This window comes from Hyperolius riggenbachi, chromosome 2, assembly GCF_040937935.1.
Source record: "Hyperolius riggenbachi isolate aHypRig1 chromosome 2, aHypRig1.pri, whole genome shotgun sequence".
Taxonomy (NCBI): Eukaryota; Metazoa; Chordata; class Amphibia; order Anura; family Hyperoliidae; genus Hyperolius; species Hyperolius riggenbachi.
The window spans coordinates 328,567,266-328,585,447 of record NC_090647.1 but is presented as its reverse complement, the minus strand read 5'-3'; the positions used below and the strand labels follow the sequence as shown (position 1 = coordinate 328,585,447).

At 46.2% G+C, this 18,182-nt stretch overlaps 1 long non-coding RNA gene across 4 annotated transcripts in view; it reads left to right on the top strand.

Annotated features, from left to right (window-relative positions):
- The window catches only part of LOC137546626 (uncharacterized), a 111,237-nt gene that overhangs the window by 11,432 nt on the left and 81,623 nt on the right, over positions 1-18,182 (top strand). For all 4 annotated transcript variants that reach the window (XR_011026309.1, XR_011026307.1, XR_011026306.1 and 1 more), the window contains exon 2: positions 17,285-17,388. This is a non-coding gene — a long non-coding RNA (uncharacterized lncRNA). The remainder of the gene's footprint in view (positions 1-17,284; positions 17,389-18,182) is intronic.

Below are 18,182 nucleotides of genomic sequence, written 5' to 3'. Positions count from 1 at the left end.
ATTAGTTACTGTGTGATTTATTACCTTTCTGTAGTAAATTGTTACATTCGCAGGCCAGCATCCCTTGTTGTCACCTGCTGTGACTGTCATTTGCCGGCGCACCCTATTGATTGCGTCTGACCGTGTGTGACCGACCGACTGTAATTGGTCACCCACTGTCTGGCAGTTAGTTATATTGTTTACTGTTTAGTACATCAGGCGTTTAATAGTTACTACCTGCGTGTACAACTGTACTACTACTAGGTAGGTGGTAGTCTCTCTTCCACTACTACTACCACCCACCCCTTCATTTAATTTTGTTCATTTGTTACTGTGTGATTTATTACCTTTATGTAGTAAATTGTTACATTCGCAGGCCAGCATCCCTTGTTGTCACCTGCTGTGACTGTCATATGCCGGCGCACCCTATTAATTGCGTCTGACCGTGTGTGACCGACCGTAATTGTCACCCACTGTCACACGAGTTAGTACTGTAGAGACTCACTGCTACTGCTACTACTACTACTACTACTACTACTACTACTACTACTACTACTACTACTACTACTACTACTACTACTACAAAAATTCATTTTTTTGTTGACACTTACCACCAGTCAGTCACTGACCACCACCACCAATCCAGACTTTGTTAAAGTTTACACCCTTTCCCGCCGTTTTCTACACATTTGTTTATTCGTATATAAGTGCAAAACGACTGGCAGAGGTAGAGGACGAGGCACCACCAGGAGAGGCAGCGCCATTGCAGCAGCCACTGCCAGCAGCAGCAGGTCTGTGACTGGTCCGCCACCAGCCACTGACCGCAGAGTTGTGGAGAAGGGAGCAGAGGCGCAACAGCAGCGCGTTGCGCCCATCTTTGAGACGGGTCGTCGCCCCCGGCCCATTAAGGAGAGTCAGGCGCAGGCTGTGGTGGAACTGATGGTGGAGCAGGAAGCCACCGTTTCCAGCGAGGCCTCCAGCAGCAGCTAGACCAGTGCCACCACCACCAGCACTCCGGTCCGCAGCAGGCCTCCACCACCACTTGAGGTCACCGTGACCCCATTGACCAGCCTGCCCTCACTGAGCTCGGTCTTCACCCCAGTGACTGCAGCTGTGTACAAGGATGTTGTGGAGAAGTTTGAGCAGGAGATAATGGGGACATCATCATGCAAGGAGGAGGAGGAGGAGTAGGAGGTGGAGCAGTTTGTTTTTGGCGCTGATGAGGAGGGGCGTGATGCAGGGGATTTTGGGCTACTGGATTTGGTTGAGGCGGGCTCAAAGGACATGTTTGGGAATGATAATGATGTGCTGGATCCCCCCTATGTGCCACCACCAGTACCACCAGCACACTTGTTTGAAGGCAGCTCATCATCGGAGGAGGAGGTGTCTCTGGCGCAGAGACATGGCAGCAGCAAGGCGGCAAGCACAGGGCGTGGAAGGCAGGAGCCACAGCCTGCTGCTTCAGCCACTACCACCACCCGCAGCAAACCTCCAACTAAACCAAAAAAGGCACAAGCCTCAAAGGCCACCAAAAAAACCCAGCTCTCAAGCTCAAAGGGCAGGTTGAAGTCCCCAGTCTGGCGGTTCTTCACTAAGTGCACAGAGGATCCGACCTGTGCAATTTGCAACAGTTGCAAGGTCAGTCTCAGCAGAGGTCGCGATCTCCTCAAGCTGAGTACCTCGTGCCTGTCGACCCACTTAGAGACCAGGCATTTTGAGGATGTTTGTGAGTATGAGAAGCTGATGCAAAGTGGCGCAGGCAGTGGTCAGAGCCAGAGAGCCACTGCACAGATTTAAGCAACAGCAGCAGCAGCATCCCACCCAGCAGCAGCAACACAGCAGCAGCAACTCACTCCTCCCCCCCCCCCCCTCCCCCGGGCAGCCAGTCCTCAGTTGCCTCATCAGCTCCCTCCACAGGCAAACGCCGCCAGACCCTGCTCAGCGAGTCCTTTCCCGGTGTGACCAAGGTGTTGCCTCCCGCTCACAGGCGCATCCGGTGCTGAACGGGTTGCTTGCCTGGGCCATGTGCTCCCAGCTCCTGCCATATTCCTTTGTGCAGGAGAGGAGTGACATGAGAGCGCTGCTGCATTTTGGGATCCCGGAGTGGCAAGTCCCCAGCCGCCACTACTTCTCCCGCACGGCAATCCCAGCACTGCACCGGTTTGGCATGGCAAACGTGGGCCGCGCACTCGATCACGCTGTGAGTGCGCGGATCCACATAACCATGGATTCATGGAGCAGCCGTTTTGGGACAGAACGCTATCTGTCCTTTACGGCACACTGGGTCAGCCTGGTGGAAAACCCGAGCGAGGAAGCAGCAGGTCCACCCTCGGGCGCATCAGCAGCAGCAGCGGCACCAGTCGCCCACTATGTGGTGCCACCACGCGGGGTCAGGGGAGAAACAGCATCTCCTGCCACCAAGTGACAACGCAACAGCAGCGTGTAGGCCCGCCACTGCCAAGCGCTGCTGGAGAAGTTCCTGCGCACCTACCAGGGGATGGAGGAGCTGTTGGAAGCGGGGCGGAAAATTGTGCGCTCTTTCCGCCGCTCAGCTGCTGCTGCATCAAAGCTGGCAGAGATCCAGCAGCGCGAGGGCCTGCCACCACACCGCCTTGTCATCGATGTGCCGACTCGCTGGAACTCCACCCTGGTGATGTTGGAGCGGCTGGCTGAGCAGAGGAGGGCTGTCAACCGGTACATCATGGAGGCCACTCTGGAAGGCAACACCAAACTCCAGCTCCTCACCAACGCACAGTGGGGGCAGATGCAGCAGGTCTGCTTGGTGTTGGCTCCCTTCCTGCAGGGAACCAACCTGGTGAGCCAGGAGCGGGCATCCCTCTGCCAGTGGGTGCCCTTTGTTTGTCTGCTGGACAGGGCACTTGGCGATTTGGTGGATTTGGGGGAGGAGGCCCAGAACCAGCTGGAACAGCAGCCGCCTGCGCAATCCACTGCTGTGCAGGAATTTGAATCCCTGGAGGAGGAGGATGAGGAGGAGTTGGAGGTGCTGGACGTTGCTTCTGAGGGGGAACAGCAGAGCGCAACAGCAGTGGTGCGAGGGTGGAGAGAGGAGGAAGAGGCTCAGCCAGAGGACGCTGACCCTGATGTCTCTGTGTCACAGACCACCCTATTCCCCATGGCAGTGCACATGCTGCGTTGCCTGCCCACAGACCCCAGGGTGAAGCAGATGCAAGCGAGGGAGGACGCCTTCATCAGCATGATCCTGGATCCATGGCTGAGGGGGAAGTGGGCTCAGTTTCTGCCTGCTAGAGGACGTGAGAAGCGAACAAGCGAGTTGCAGCAGCTCCTTGTTTGGTGACTGGAGGAAGCGTTCCCCCAGGCTTCCACCCCCTCTGTCCCTGTCCAGCCAGCACAGCAGCCGGTGCCTGAGGCCAGCAGCAGCAGCGTCAGGCGCCCAGGAGACCTGCTGTCATTGACGCAGGCGCTCTACATTACGGTAGAGCAGCCGAGAGAGGAGGTGCGTGTAGCTGCCACCTCCTCTGAAAGCCACAGCCAGTGCATGACCCAGATGGTGGCTGAGTACATGGGGTCCTTCAGTGGGCTTGACACCGGCAGCATGGACCCCATGGAGTACTGGGTGTAGCGGCTGCACATCTGGAGTGAGCTGGCGCAGTACGCCCTGGAAGTCCTGTCTTGCCCCCCTTCCAGCGTGCTGTCCGAGAGGTGCTTCAGTGCGGCCGGTGGCGTGGTCACCGAGAAGCGCTCTCGTCTGTCCACAGAGGGAGTGGACAGACTGACATTTTTGAAGATCAACCAGGCCTGGATTGAAGGCACGTTCCTGGCACCTACTGTCGGTGAGAGGAGGACATGAGGTGCCTGGGAATCATTCTTTGACAACATAAACCTTCATTTCTGGGGTCCTGATAATTTGGCCTGGTGTTTCTTCACTTGCTGTGGTAGTAATGCTAGCTACCATGGCCCGTGACATGCCTGCTGCTGCCACACGTCACTCCTCTTCCTGCTGCTGTTGCTGATGTATTTATATATTTATGAATTTACTGATTTATTTATGAATTTATTTATTTGTGTATTTATTTATTTATTGTATTTATACACAACCAACATATTACAAAGCGCTGATTTTCTTCCTCCTGCTGTTCACCACACAATGCATACCTGCTGCTGCCACACGTCACTCCTCTTCCTGCTGCTGTAGTTATCCTGCTGTCTGTGCTCCCACCGCCAGGGACCACAGAATACATTGCCTGCTGCCATTCGCCACTCCTCCTCCTCCTGCTGAGTTTATCCTCCTGCCTGTCTGTGTTCCCACCACCAGGGTCCACAGAATTATGCGCTGCTGCCATGTGCCACTAGCTATTACGCCACTACAATAGCTATACTGTTGTATTAAAAAAAAAAAAAAATCTTAGGTGTCTGGGTTGAAAACTGTGCTGTCCCAGTTGTGCATTGGGCACAATGTGGGCGGCATGACTGCTGTCCGGAACCTCCTCCTGCTCTTTGGTGTTTATTTTCAGCCATGGTACCAACGCTAGGTACCATTGGCCTGTGACATTGCCTGCTGCCATTCGCCACTCCTCCTCTTCCTCCTGCTGAGTTTATCCTCCTGCCTGTCTGTGTTCCCACCGCCAGGGTCCACAGAATTATGCGCTGCTGCCATGTGCCACTAGCTATTACGCCACTACAATAGCTATACTGTTGTATTAAAAAAAATAATTCTTAGGTGTCGGGGTTGAAAACTGTGCTGTCCCAGTTGTGCATTGGGCACAATGTGGGCTGCATGACTGCTGTCCGGAACCTCCTCCTGCTCTTTGGTGTTTATTTTCAGCCATGGTACCAATGCTAGGTACCATTGGCCTGTGACATTGCCTGCTGCCATTCGCCACTCCTCCTCCTCCTCCTGCTGAGTTTATCCTCCTGCCTGTCTGTGTTCCCACCGCCAGGGTCCACAGAATTATGCACTGCTGCCATGTGCCACTAGCTATTACGCCACTACAATAGCTATACTGTTGTATTAAAAAAAAAAAATTCTTAGGTGTCTGGGTTGAAAACTGTGCTGTCCCAGTTGTGCATTGGGCACAATGTGGGCTGCATGACTGCTGTCCGGAACCTCCTCCTGCTCTTTGGTGTTTATTTTCAGCCATGGTACCAACGCTAGGTACCATTGGCCTGTGACATTGCCTGCTGCCATTCGCCACTCCTCCTCCTTCTCCTGCTGAGTTTATCCTCCTGCCTGTCTGTGTTCCCACCGCCAGGGTCCATAGAATTATGCGCTGCTGCCATGTGCCACTAGCTATTACGCCACTACAATAGCTATACTGTTGTATTAAAAAAAAAAAATTCTTAGGTGTCTGGGTTGAAAACTGTGCTGTCCCAGTTGTGCATTGGGCACAATGTGGGCTGCATGACTGCTGTCCGGAACCTCCTCCTGCTCTTTGGTGTTTATTTTCAGCCATGGTACCAACGCTAGGTACCATTGGCCTGTGACATTGCCTGCTGCCATTCGCCACTCCTCCTCCTTCTCCTGCTGAGTTTATCCTCCTGCCTGTCTGTGTTCCCACCGCCAGGGTCCATAGAATTATGCGCTGCTGCCATGTGCCACTAGCTATTACGCCACTACAATAGCTATACTGTTGTATTAAAAAAAAAAAATTCTTAGGTGTCTGGGTTGAAAACTGTGCTGTCCCAGTTGTGCATTGGGCACAATGTGGGCTGCATGACTGCTGTCCAGAACCTCCTCCTGCTCTTTGGTGTTTATTTTCAGCCATGGTACCAACGCTAGGTACCATTGGCCTGTGACATTGCCTGCTGCCATTCGCCACTCCTCCTCCTCCTCCTGCTGAGTTTATCCTCCTGCCTGTCTGTGTTCCCACCGCCAGGGTCCACAGAATTATGCGCTGCTGCCATGTGCCACTAGCTATTACGCCACTACAATAGCTATACTGTTGTATTAAAAAAAAATTCTTAGGTGTCTGGGTTGAAAACTGTGCTGTCCCAGTTGTGCATTGGGCACAATGTGGGCTGCACGACTGCTGTCCGGAACCTCCTCCTGGGAGGAGGAGGGCGAGACAAAAAAAGAAGACGGTGACGATGAATAAACAAGAAATGCTGAAAAAAAAGTTTTCCATCACATTTTTCTTTTTTTTTTTTTATATTAGACCTATTTACATGTGATTTCCCTTTAAAAAAAAAAAAACATCCGAATTCGCGAACACGAATTTTTCCCAAAGTTTTTTTATGCAACCCGAACTGAATTCGAATCCGAACTGAATTCGAATCCGAACCGAATTCGGCGATCGCATCCGAATCCGAATTTTCTGCGCGCCCAAGTTCGAATGTACCCGAATCGAATTTTGGTACATTCGAGCAACCCTGTGCAAAACTGACAGTGGGCAAATCCTATTTTATAAATAGCTGTTCACACTTGTCAGCCTGCAACAGACCCGTTGGATCCATTGCAGTAAGTAGACCGCACTTCTGTACAGTCCCTGATAACCCTGGACAAGTGGAAGCGTTAACCATATAGTCTATGGTGGTAACGCATTTCCCTCAGGCTCCAACCTGACCACAGTGGACAATCAGACTGGACACTACACTGTCTCTTCCGCTGGCCACATGTGGTCTGGCAGCAGTTGGGAACTGAGCCTACCTCTTTGTCCTTCTCCCTTCACTCTGGATGCCACCCCCACCAGTCCTCAGAAAGCAGTTCTTACTGAAGATGCTATTGACCTCCTGGTAGCAAAACCCAAAAGCTAGTTCTCCATACTCATACTCCTCAAGCTTTTCTCTGCTTTTGACACTGTCAATCATTTTCCATAGCTCCCAACTGTCCCTTTTTCGGAGGGACAGTCCCTTTTTGGGAGTCCTGTCCCTCTGTCCCTGTATCACCCTCATTTGTCCCTCTTTCAGGACTTTGTCCCTCTTTCTATATAAATATATACATTTCTATACTAAAAATGTGTTTGATTGACTCTAAACTTTATTCCCATCCTTTAAATTGATATATTACCAATTTTAAAATGTTATTATGAAGGAAAATGAACCAGGATAGAAAGGACCAGTGTGATTTGAATTATAAAACAACATATTTTCTTATGAAATTTTTATGGTATGCGTGACTAGAGGCATGGTGGGGTGTGGCCAGGGGTGTGGCAGGGGTGTGGCTTACGTGTCCCTTTTTCTCATCACAAAAAGTTGGGAGGTATGATTTTCTGCTCCTCCAGGTGCCTTCTCACTAGAAATCAAGGGCCTAGCGCATTCCTAGATTTATTCCTACCTGTCTGGGTGCTCTTTCACTTTTTCCTAATCCAATACTAACTCCTCCCAATGTCAGTTGTCTGTTGGTGTACCACAAGGCTCCATCCTTCCTTTCTTTACCACCTTGGGGCAATGAAATCACTCAGTTTTCAGAATCAATTCTATACTAATGATACCAAAATCTATCAATCACTTTGTGACCTCTCTACCCTGTGATCTCAAGTACCCAACTCTCTATCTGCTGATTCCACATTCATGAGTAAATCATAACTTGTTCTGTTTCCACCGTCTGTTTTGAATCCCCTACCTGTAGATAAAATACATTTTGCATTGTATAAGCAGAATATTCACTTTTGCTGCCACTTGACATTATCAACACATTAGTAAAAGAAAAAACTTTTGTTTTTTAAATGCAGATAATCTGTTTCTCCTGTCAAGACTCAATGCAGGTGTGTCGAGCCATCTGGCTAGACGGAAAGGGCCCTATCCTCAGAGGCAAACACAGGATTTTCGGGGGGATTCCTGAAAGCTCTTTTTCGGCAAGCCACATACTACTGCGCATGCACTGGCGCAGTGTTTGCCCACAAAATACACATAATGTGCAGCGTTTTCCCACAAAATACACGTAATGCGCAGGGTTTCCTTACAAAATACATATGATGCAGCAGTGTTTCGCCAACATATATACTGTATATAATGTGGCAGTAATTAGGCAGCCAGATAACTCCCCTTTACCCCCTTTAGTATAGGTAGCCAAATTACCCCTCTCCTTTAGTATAGGTAACCAGATGACCGCCGTTTATAGCACAGCTAGCCGTATGCCCCCTAATTATAGTATAGGTAGCTGGATGACCTCACATTTAGGATAGGTAACAGACATGATCCCCGTTTATATTACATAGCCAGATGACCCCCCGTTTGGTATATATACCCAGATCCCCCTTTAGTATGTAGCCTGTATATATAGCCAAATCCCCCTTCAGTGTATATAGCCAGATCTCTCTTTAGTATGTAGCCAGATCCCCTTTTTATATAGCCAGGGCATATAGCCAGATCCCCTTTGTATATAGCCAGTTTATATAGCCAGATCCCCCTTGTGTATATTGCAAGTGTATATAGCCAGATCCCCCTTGTATATAGCCAGTGTATATAGCCAGATCTTCCCCTGCATATAGCCAGTGTATATAGCCAGATCCCCCTCTATAAAGCCAGTGTATATAGCCAGATAACCCTTGTTATAGCCAGATCCCCCACCTGTCGCCGCTGTTTTACTTCATCTGCTCCCAGTCCCCTCCTCCAGAAAGTCTAGACCCCCCTGCTCCACTGCCCGGCAGCATACTTCACACTGCACATCAGTGGTGCAATGAGGAGGCAGCGAGTGATGCCCATCAACGGCGCTGTATACAGGAAGTGACATCTTTGTTTACTTCCTGCATACAGCCTCGGTTATTCCTGGACAACACTAGTTGCCTCCTCTTTCTAGGACACCACTGATCTGCAATGTGAAGTATGCCGCCGGGCAATGGAGCAGAGGGATCCAGACTTTCTGGAGGAGGTGGCCGGGAGCAGAGGGGGTAAGGCGGCAGGGGAAGCAGGTGACCAACATTTCCCCAGCTCCTCTAGTGCCAACCTTGAAGCGGGGAGGGGGGGGGGATTCCAGGGAGCAGTGTAATAATGAATGTTTACAAAAAGTGGTGTTATCTTGTACAAGACTCATTGAACAAAATTGCCTCGTGTATCAGGACTTTGCTGATGTGTTTTCTCCAAAAGCAGCTGATGTGTTACCTCCTCATAGACCATATGATTGTGCTATTAAGCTCCTCTCTGGTAGTATGCCTCCTCGTGATACAATCTGACTAGACCAGAGGAGCAGGACATAAGGGAGTATATCCAGGAATTCCTTCAGAAGGGGTTCATCAGAACCTCTTCCTCACCAGCTGGTTCAGGATTCTTTTTTTATGGAGAAAAATATGGTGGTTTAAGACCCTGTATTGATTACAGAGGGTTAAACAAGGTCACTGTAAAAAAAATTGTTACCCTTTACCCTTGTTTGATGATCTGTTCTCTCAGGTTGTGGGGGCTAAGATATTCTCTAAATTAGATCTTAGAGGTGCCTATAAGCTTATTTGTATCAGAGAAAATGATGAATTGAAAACAGCCTTTAATACTAAAGATAGTCATTATGAATATCTGGCCTTTGGGTTACGTAATGCTTCTGCAGTTTTTCAACATTTTGTTAATGATGTATTTCGTGGTTTCCTGGGTAAATTTATGGTGGGTGGTATATTTAGATGATATCTTGATCTTTTCTTCCTCCTTATCTGAACACAGTGACCATGTAAGAAAAGTGTTAACCAAATTGAGAGAAAATCAATTGTATGTTAAGCTGGAAAAATGCATTTTGAGGTCAATCAAGTCACATTTCTGGGGTATGTAATCTCTGATACCGGTTTGATCATGGATCAGGAGAAGGTCAAAGCTGTATTAGAATGGCCTCAGCCAAACAGCTTTAGAGCCCTGCAACGTTTTTTGGGATTTGCCAATTTTTATAGGAAATGTATCAGTAATTTCTCTGGCAAAGTTGCTCCTCTTACTGATCTTACTAAAAAAAAAGGAGCTGACCCACCTAATTGGAGTCCTGAGGCTGTTGTGGCTTTTAAAGAATTAAAGGAGTTATCCGGGATAAATAAAGTAAATAAATGCTACTTACCGGGGGCTTCCTCCAGCCCCAAGCTCCCAGGACGTCCCTCGCCGCAGCTCTCCCCGCAGCCGTTAGCTGGAGCTACGACCCGGTCCCCGACGATGACGTCAGAGTGACCTGGAGGTCGCTCTGTACTGCGCCTGCGCGAGCGGCGCTGTCAATCACCGCCACGTGGGACGGAGCGGACTGCACAGGCGCAGAACTACTGCGCCTGCGCAGTCCGCTCCGGCCCACGTGGTGGTGACTGACAGCGCCGCTCGCGCAGGCGCAGTACAGAGCGACCTCCAGGTCGCTCTGACGTCATCGCCGGGGACCGGGACGAACCTGCGGCGAACGGCTGCGGGGAGAGCTGCGGCGTGGGACGTCCTGGGAGCTTGGGGCTGGAGGAAGCCCCCGGTAAGTAGCGTTTATTTACTTTATTTATCCTGGATAACTCCTTTAAAGCAGGCATTCTGTTCCTATTTTGGTTCACCCAGACATTAAAAAATCGTTCATTGTTGAGGTTGATGCATCTGAGGTGGGAGTTGGGGCTGTTTTGTCTCAATTTTCTGGAAGACCTGAGCACCTACACCAATGTGCATTTTTCTTTCTGAAATTCTCTCCTGCTGAGAAAAATTATGATATTGGAAATAGAGAGCTATTAGCTATCGAATTAGCTCTAGAAGAATGGAGGCATTGGTTAGAAGGTGCAGAAAATCCTGTGCCAATTTACACTGATCATAAAAATCTTGAGTACATTGAGAATGCTAAGCAGTTGAATTCACGACAAGCCCATTGGGCATTATTTTTCTCTAGGTTTAATTTTCAAATCACTTATAAACCTGGTTCAAAAAACATCAAGGCCGATGCCTTGTCAAGATGTTTTCTGAAAGAAAATAATAATATGGGTCCAGTATCCATAATTCCTAGGAAGTGTTTGTAAATTGTCTCCTGACCTTTCCAATCAGTTGCACAAAGCTCAAGACCAGGCACCAAAAGAAAAAAAACCTGGGAAAATGTTTATTCCTGATGATTTACAAGAAAAGGTTATTGAACAATGTCATGCCTACAAGTCTGTAGGTCATCTTGGGGTTAAAAAAAAACATCAGAGCTTCTCAGGAGGGATGTTTGGTGGCCCTCTCTTAGTAATGATGTGGGAACTTTTGTGAAATCATGTTCTGTTTGTGCTGGAAGTAAAGTGACACGTTCTGCACCTCAGGGTACTTTGTTGCCTTTGTCCATTCCTGAAAAACCTTGGTCTCATGTATCCATGGATTTTGTGTTTGATCTTCTAGTTTCCCAGGGTAAAACTGTCATTTGGGTGGTAGTGGACAGATTTAGTAAGATGTCACACTTTGCACCCCTTCCTAAACTGCCTTCAGCCAAAGAATTAGCCCAGATTTTTGTTGAAAATATTTTCAAAACCCATGGTGTTCCTGAAAACATTGTTTCAGATAGAGGGATGCAATTTGTTTCCAAGTTCTGGCGTGCTTTTTGTGATAAAATGGGAGTCTCTTTGTCATTTTCTTCTGGGTTTCATCCTGAGTCTAATGGGCAAACTGAGAGAATTAATCAGTCATTGGAACAGTATTTGAGATGTTTTATTTGAGATTGTCAAGAAGATTGGGTTCAGTTTTTGCCATTTGCTGAATTTGCTATGAACAATCAGGTTAAAGAGGAACTCCAGTGAAAATAATGTAGTAAAAAAAGTGCTTAATTTTTTACCATAATTATGTATAAATGATTTAGTCAGTGTTTGCTCATTGTAAAATCTTTCCTCTCCCAGATTAACATTCTGACATTTATTACATGGTGACATTGTTACTGTGGGCAGGTTATTTAGCTGTTTCTAGCTGCTCTGTCTGTTACAGACAGCTAATAACAGCTATTTCCTGTCTCTGAACATTGTTACATTGTGGCAGTTTGCCAGCAGTACCGCGGTATTCAGAGCCTCTTGTGGGAGGGGTTTCAGCACAAAATCAGTCACACAGCGCCCCCTGATGGTCTGTTTGTGAAAATTATTGTCTTTCTCATGTAAAATGGGGTATCAGCTACTGATTGGGAAAAAGTTCAATTCTTGGTTGGAGTTTCTCTTTAATAGCTCTACCAAAAGGTCTCCTTTCCAAATGATTTATGGTTCCAAATCCAAGTTCAATGCACTTTCTGGTATTTCCAGTCTTCTTGAGTTAGAGGAATGGACCTCAAGGTGTAACCAAATTTGGAAACAAGTACAGAATAATATCAGGAATGCTGTAAATACCCAGAAATTGTTTTCTGATATGCACAGAACTGTTGAGAATAAATTTAGGCCTGGAGATTTAGTTTGGGTCTCTACCCGTCACATACCCTTTAAGCCAACCTTCTGCCAAGTTAGGACCCAAGTTCATTGGTCCATATCCAATAATAGAGAAAATCAATTGGGTAACCTATAAGGTTAAATTGCCCAAATCCATTAGGGGGGGTTAACTCTTTCCATGTATCGCTGTTGAAGTCCACGGCTAATTACAATAGTTCAGACCCACCCCCTCCACCCGTGGTAGTTGACGGTGAACAAGAATTTGAGGTTGAGAAAATTCTTGATTCTCGTCTGGTAAGAAATTCTTAGCAATTTTTAATTGATTGGAAGGTATATGGACCAGAAGAGAGATCTTGGGTTCCTGCTAGACAGGTTCATGCTGATTTAGCTATAAGAGAATTTTATGAGAAGAACCCTAGGAAACCCAGGTTGGAGAGTTCAGAGTCCACTCCTAAAGGAGGGGGTACTGCAAGATCTCGCCGCTTATGGCGGCATAACGCCGAGACCCACGCTGAGGCGCAAGCCTCTGGGTCTCGGCGAAGCTCTGATGTCAGTGGAGCGAATGGCGCTCAGTTCCCATTGGCTAAGCGGTGGACGCGTCCTCAGTATGCGCTCCAACACTGTAAAAAGAGACAGCGTGTATGCTCAGCGTGTCAGCTGATTTGCTGACATGCCGCAGGATGATTGGTTACTTTTGGATTCCTTCTTGATTGTTTAGTCCTAGTATAAAAGTTAGGTGAGCGCCCTCTGTCATCGCCCATGATAGCTGGGCTTGTTGCTGGGCTTGTTGCTGAGCTAATCCAGTCAGACTTGTTCAGGGTCCATGGCTAAAAGTATTAAGAGGTAGAAAATCAGCAGGGCAGCCAGGCAATTTGCATTGTTTAAAAGGAAATAAATATGTAAGCCTTCTTATCCCTCTCTCTTCAGGTTCCCTTTAAAGGTTCCTGTCTGGCTTCTGGCAGAATGCATTCAGTAGCGTCATAATGCCAGGGGTCCAAGCACAAAACAGATCAACTGAACCAGCCCACCTCCTCTAACAGCTGACAGAGATTGTCTGTTTGTCATCAGCACTGCAATTTTTTAAAGTCATGTGCACTTCTCCTCGCCCTGCTCTGCCTACAATAAGAAAGCACTTCTTACTGCTCTTATCTTTTTTGTTCTAATACACATGCAGGGGAGCCTGCTGCAGGATAACTGCACTAAACTATTTCATTTTTAAATCACCCTGCTGTAGAGTACATCAACAGGGTGATTTGCACAGCTCCGCCCCCGCTCAGTAAAGCACTCCCTGCTGGACAGGAAGTCCACTGAAATTTGAATGATCAGCGCATGCGTACCACAATAGTGTGAAAGGGGCCTAAAGGTTTTAAAAGTTCAGCAAGCAAATATGTGTGTTTCTTAGGTCCACAAACTTTTCAACCTTTAGTATATAGGGGATTAGAAATTAAATTGAATTATTGTCAATGCTATGAATGAAGAAGTGATTGGGTCCTTTCTGTGTACTAACATTATTTTTTTACAAGGTGACAATTGAACTGAAAATAAATAGTACATAAAAAAAAACATACCGTAAATAAAAATCATTCATTGCTACTTAATAAATTATTCCTATGAATATTTACTAGTAATTTCACAAAACTATGGTCTCAATTCACTAAGGTTATATCCTGTCTTTAATAACGTTTCTATAGTTATCACCATGGTGATGAGGCATGTAGTATTCAGGAAACATTTTACCTCAGGCAAACCTAAAGTTAACTCTTCTGTCTTTAAGTTAACTCTTCAATCCTTAAAATACCTCCAGAATTCTAGGCAGGCTGTTAATTAACTGCGTGTGAAAATAAGTACAGAGAAGGTAACTTAACTACAGAGGAGGTAACTTAAGGAATGAAGAGATAAGATAACTCTCTTACTGCGTGGTGGAAAGTTTTCTCTTGCCTTATCTCCAGCATGATGTTAGTGAATTGAGGCCTATCTCTTTGGTCTTATCACAACTCCCCCGTGTGTACCCCACTGCCCCCATTTGACCTCCTCTGCCCCTCGGTGTGTCCTCTGCCCCCCCCCCCCATGTGTCTTTCTCTGCCCCCCGTTTATCCTCCTCAGCCCCCCCCCCCCCTCCGTTTATCCTCCTCTGCCCCCAGTTTGTCTTCCTCTGCCTCCCATGTACAAGTATATGTAGCGACAGCACAGCTCACCTCATCCACAGCTCCTGCGGCAATCAGAGACCGCTGCTCTCCCTCATGGCTCCTCTAGTGCTGGATTCTGCTGATCGTGTCATGAGTGCGAGGACAGGTCTCTCCGCTGGAGCCGTGTCCGAGGTAAGCCGTGCTGCCACTGCACATACTTATACACAGGGAGCGGAGGAGGACACATGGGGCAGAAAAGGAGGACAACGGGAGAATACAGGGAGTCCCCGTCATCAAAGTCGTTTGGCGGTTTGTATTGGTGGGCGTTCTTAGGTCAGGGACTCCCTGTATTTGGCATATAAGATGCAGACCCATTTTTGGGGTAAGAAAAAGTGTGTCTTATATGCCGAAAAATACGGTATTTGTTTTAATTCTAAAATAATCTTACATGAGGAATCAGACATGGCAATAAGCTGCACCCTCTGTAGATACAATTTCTCTTTTTCATTCATTCAAGTGCAATTTCTTAAGAAAGATATCCAACTGCAAGTGCAAGTCTGTGGGTTGCAAAAAAATGAATTTCATCAGAGAGGTTTTTGAAATTTACGCACAGTTTATGAATGAAATGAACAATTAGCTTGGGGCTAGGTAGCCAATGTTTTCTCACTGGTGACATCTTGTGTTCATTTTGAAATATGCACCCAGGAAAAAATATGCAGTATCACTATGGTATGTGATATTGCTTAATACGTTGAAATTAAAACTGAACAAATTTCTTTAAAAAATGCCATTGTTTCTTACAAATTGGGTGTAAAAGTGCAAATTGGGTGTAAAAGTGGGCATTACTGAACTCTGTTACTTTAGTGAATATACGTATGTAGGTAAATGTACACTTAAGCTGTATGTAACTTTATGTCTAGTGGGGGAAGGGAGGTATGCTACTTTTACAGTATATTAGTATATGTATTATTGGGGTGTACATACAAAAAGGGCACTCATAATTTGGTTACCCAAAATATCATCTAGGAGAACATAGCTAAATTTACCAATATTCTACTATAATATAGATTGTAAGACTTTGGCAGGGTCCTCCTCCTTGTGTCTCCTACCTGTTCACGCACTTCCATTACCGTACACCCATCCTATGGATCTGAGTGAACTCGACTTGCCTAATCTCCATGCTTCCATCCAGTGACTGACTAAGCATTACCTTGTACTCATACTGTGCTGCACGATCTGGTTTGCATGTATTCCTGTATTGTCTTATTGCTATATGTAACCCCTAAATATTGTCTGTAACGTTAACTAATGACCAGCGCTGCGTAATAGGTTGGCACTAAATACAATAAATAAATATAATGAAGTGCAAATTACAGTAGTAAAATATTGGTAAATTATACATATATGTTACTACAGCTAAACCTACCACACACCATCTGCTGATGACCAACATTAACTCTCCCACACCTAACCTTAGCCTCCCCTCCCCATAGGCGCCTAACCTTAACTTCCTCCGCTGCAAAAAATGTTAAATATAATTTATAGCAAGACTCTAAATATAGTTTATAGGAATCTGCTAAATATCAGGCACCCATTCGCACACAGAACCCTTCCTCTACCTATACCTAACCACCCCGCTGCCAGTGCCTAACCCTAACCACCCCCACAAAGATGCCTACCCCTAACACCCCCTTCCCCCCCCCCCCCCACCACCACCAATGCCTTACCCTAACCAAACCACACACCCCACCGATGCCTAACATTAATCCCCACTCCTAACCTTACCCCCCCCCTCCACGCCTAGCCTTAAACCCCACCCCCTCCTTGGGCACCTAACCTTCACCCCCCCTACCTTCTCCATCACAAAAAATGGCTAAATATCATTTCTAGCTAGAATCGCTATATATCGTTTATATTAAACCACTAAATATCGGGCACTGCTATAGGCACCCACACAAAAATCACTTTTGACATCCAAATTACCTGCTATAAACTATATTTGTATGGGCTTATATCAGTGGCTAAACTTCCGTGGCTCTCCGGATGTCCAAATTTCCTGCTTCCTTATTGTAGTATATGTAGAATATTTGCTGAGTAGCAGTTAGGTTGGGTGGATAGATAGACAGATGAATGGGATAGATAGATGGATGGATAAATAAATCGTTGGAAAGAATGGAAAGGATGGAGGGGTGGGGTGCATGTATGGATAGGAGGCAAACACGGATTGAATGGAAGCATGGATTAACTGAATGGATGGATGGATGAATAATGTATGGGATGGATGGCTTAAATGTAATATAATAGATGAATGAAGAGGGTCGCGGTGAATGGATGGATAGAAGGGAGGGATGGGTGGTTGAACAGTGGACAGATCACAGATGAATTGGATGGGACAAATGGATGGACAGTGGTTTGAGGATGAATATGATGATGCATGGGTGTGGATAATGCTGCATAGGTGAGCAGTAGTCTTGATTGTGGATCTGGTACAGCCAGGTGTGGTAAGGCTGAGGGAGGACGTTATGTCAAATTCACAGGCCTCCACAGTGGAGCTTGACAGTTGGGCATTACTGAATGTTCTTGCTGTACTAAATATGCATGTCATTAGAATATTATGAAAATGTTCTGTATTCTAGGCTCAAAGTGTCAGACTCTAATCATCTTATTAATCCAAAACACCTGCAAAGGGTTCCTATTTCATATATTATTTTCACCTTTTAAATAAACTACTGAAATAAATGGATTTTTGCATGGCATTCAAACTTTTTTGAGTTTCACCTGTATACTGTGAACAAAAGTACATTTCTACAGAACTATTTGCTTACTATAAGATGTACATTTTCTTTACATGAATGTTAGTCTATGGCACTCTGTGTAACCAGCATATCAAATGGCTTAGCTGGAATGAGAAGGTATGATAGATCAAGGCAAAATGCATTATCCTTTATTCTCTTTGTTTACATTACATAGAATCTATTGCTTTGCTAGCGAATAGGGATGAGTGGGCCCAGTTGTGCGAGAGCTATAAAGGAGGACGTACTAGGAGGATGCCATGGCAAAGTGCAGTCATAAAGGTAAATTAACCCTCTCTGCAGACACTTCTCAGACACAAGTGGGCACAAAGAATAGAGTCCCATTATTTTCCAGTACAGGAAGAATTAAAAAACGTCAGTTGTTATTTATGCAAAAGAGCTTCACTGAGCTATTCGACCCACTGGGTCAATACAGTCCTGTTTTCTGAAACACTTTAACAGCCAGTGAGAGACAGCTTGTGATAAGGTTTTACCGCAGGAAAGTTCAAAGGGTCATTATTTCTGCTTTGTTTTATAACTTAAAGAGAGTGTAGTTTTAAAACTGCAACTGTGACAGTATGATGCAATGTTATGAAAAAAGGCTACATAACTGAAAATTGTTATAATTTAAGTAGGCCTCAGTTATTTGGCCTGAGTTTTATGTAAAAGGCTTGTCCGCAGAGTATGCCTTTAAAATAAATAGAGTTTCTTGTGATTCAGGCAGAAGCATCTCAGTGTTTGCGTGTAGCAGATGATACACGCAGATACCGAGAACATGTTCCTGATAGAAGGCCACAGGCCTACACTGACCTCAACATGTACACCACAAGAACAATCAACATAGGCCATGTTTACCAAAATACCAAATTCCAGTAAGTAAGGGAAAAGTGACATTAAATATTAATCGAGTAGGTGGGTATTATGACACCACGAGGGGGCTCAGCCAATAGTCTGGTCTGTGGGAGGGCGAAGATGAGGTCACATTTAACTCTTTCCTAGTCGGTATTAAAGAAGCGGACGAGCTGAAAGAGTGCTCTCTGATTCCTGCTCTGCTTCCTACTTCATGCTACCTAGAT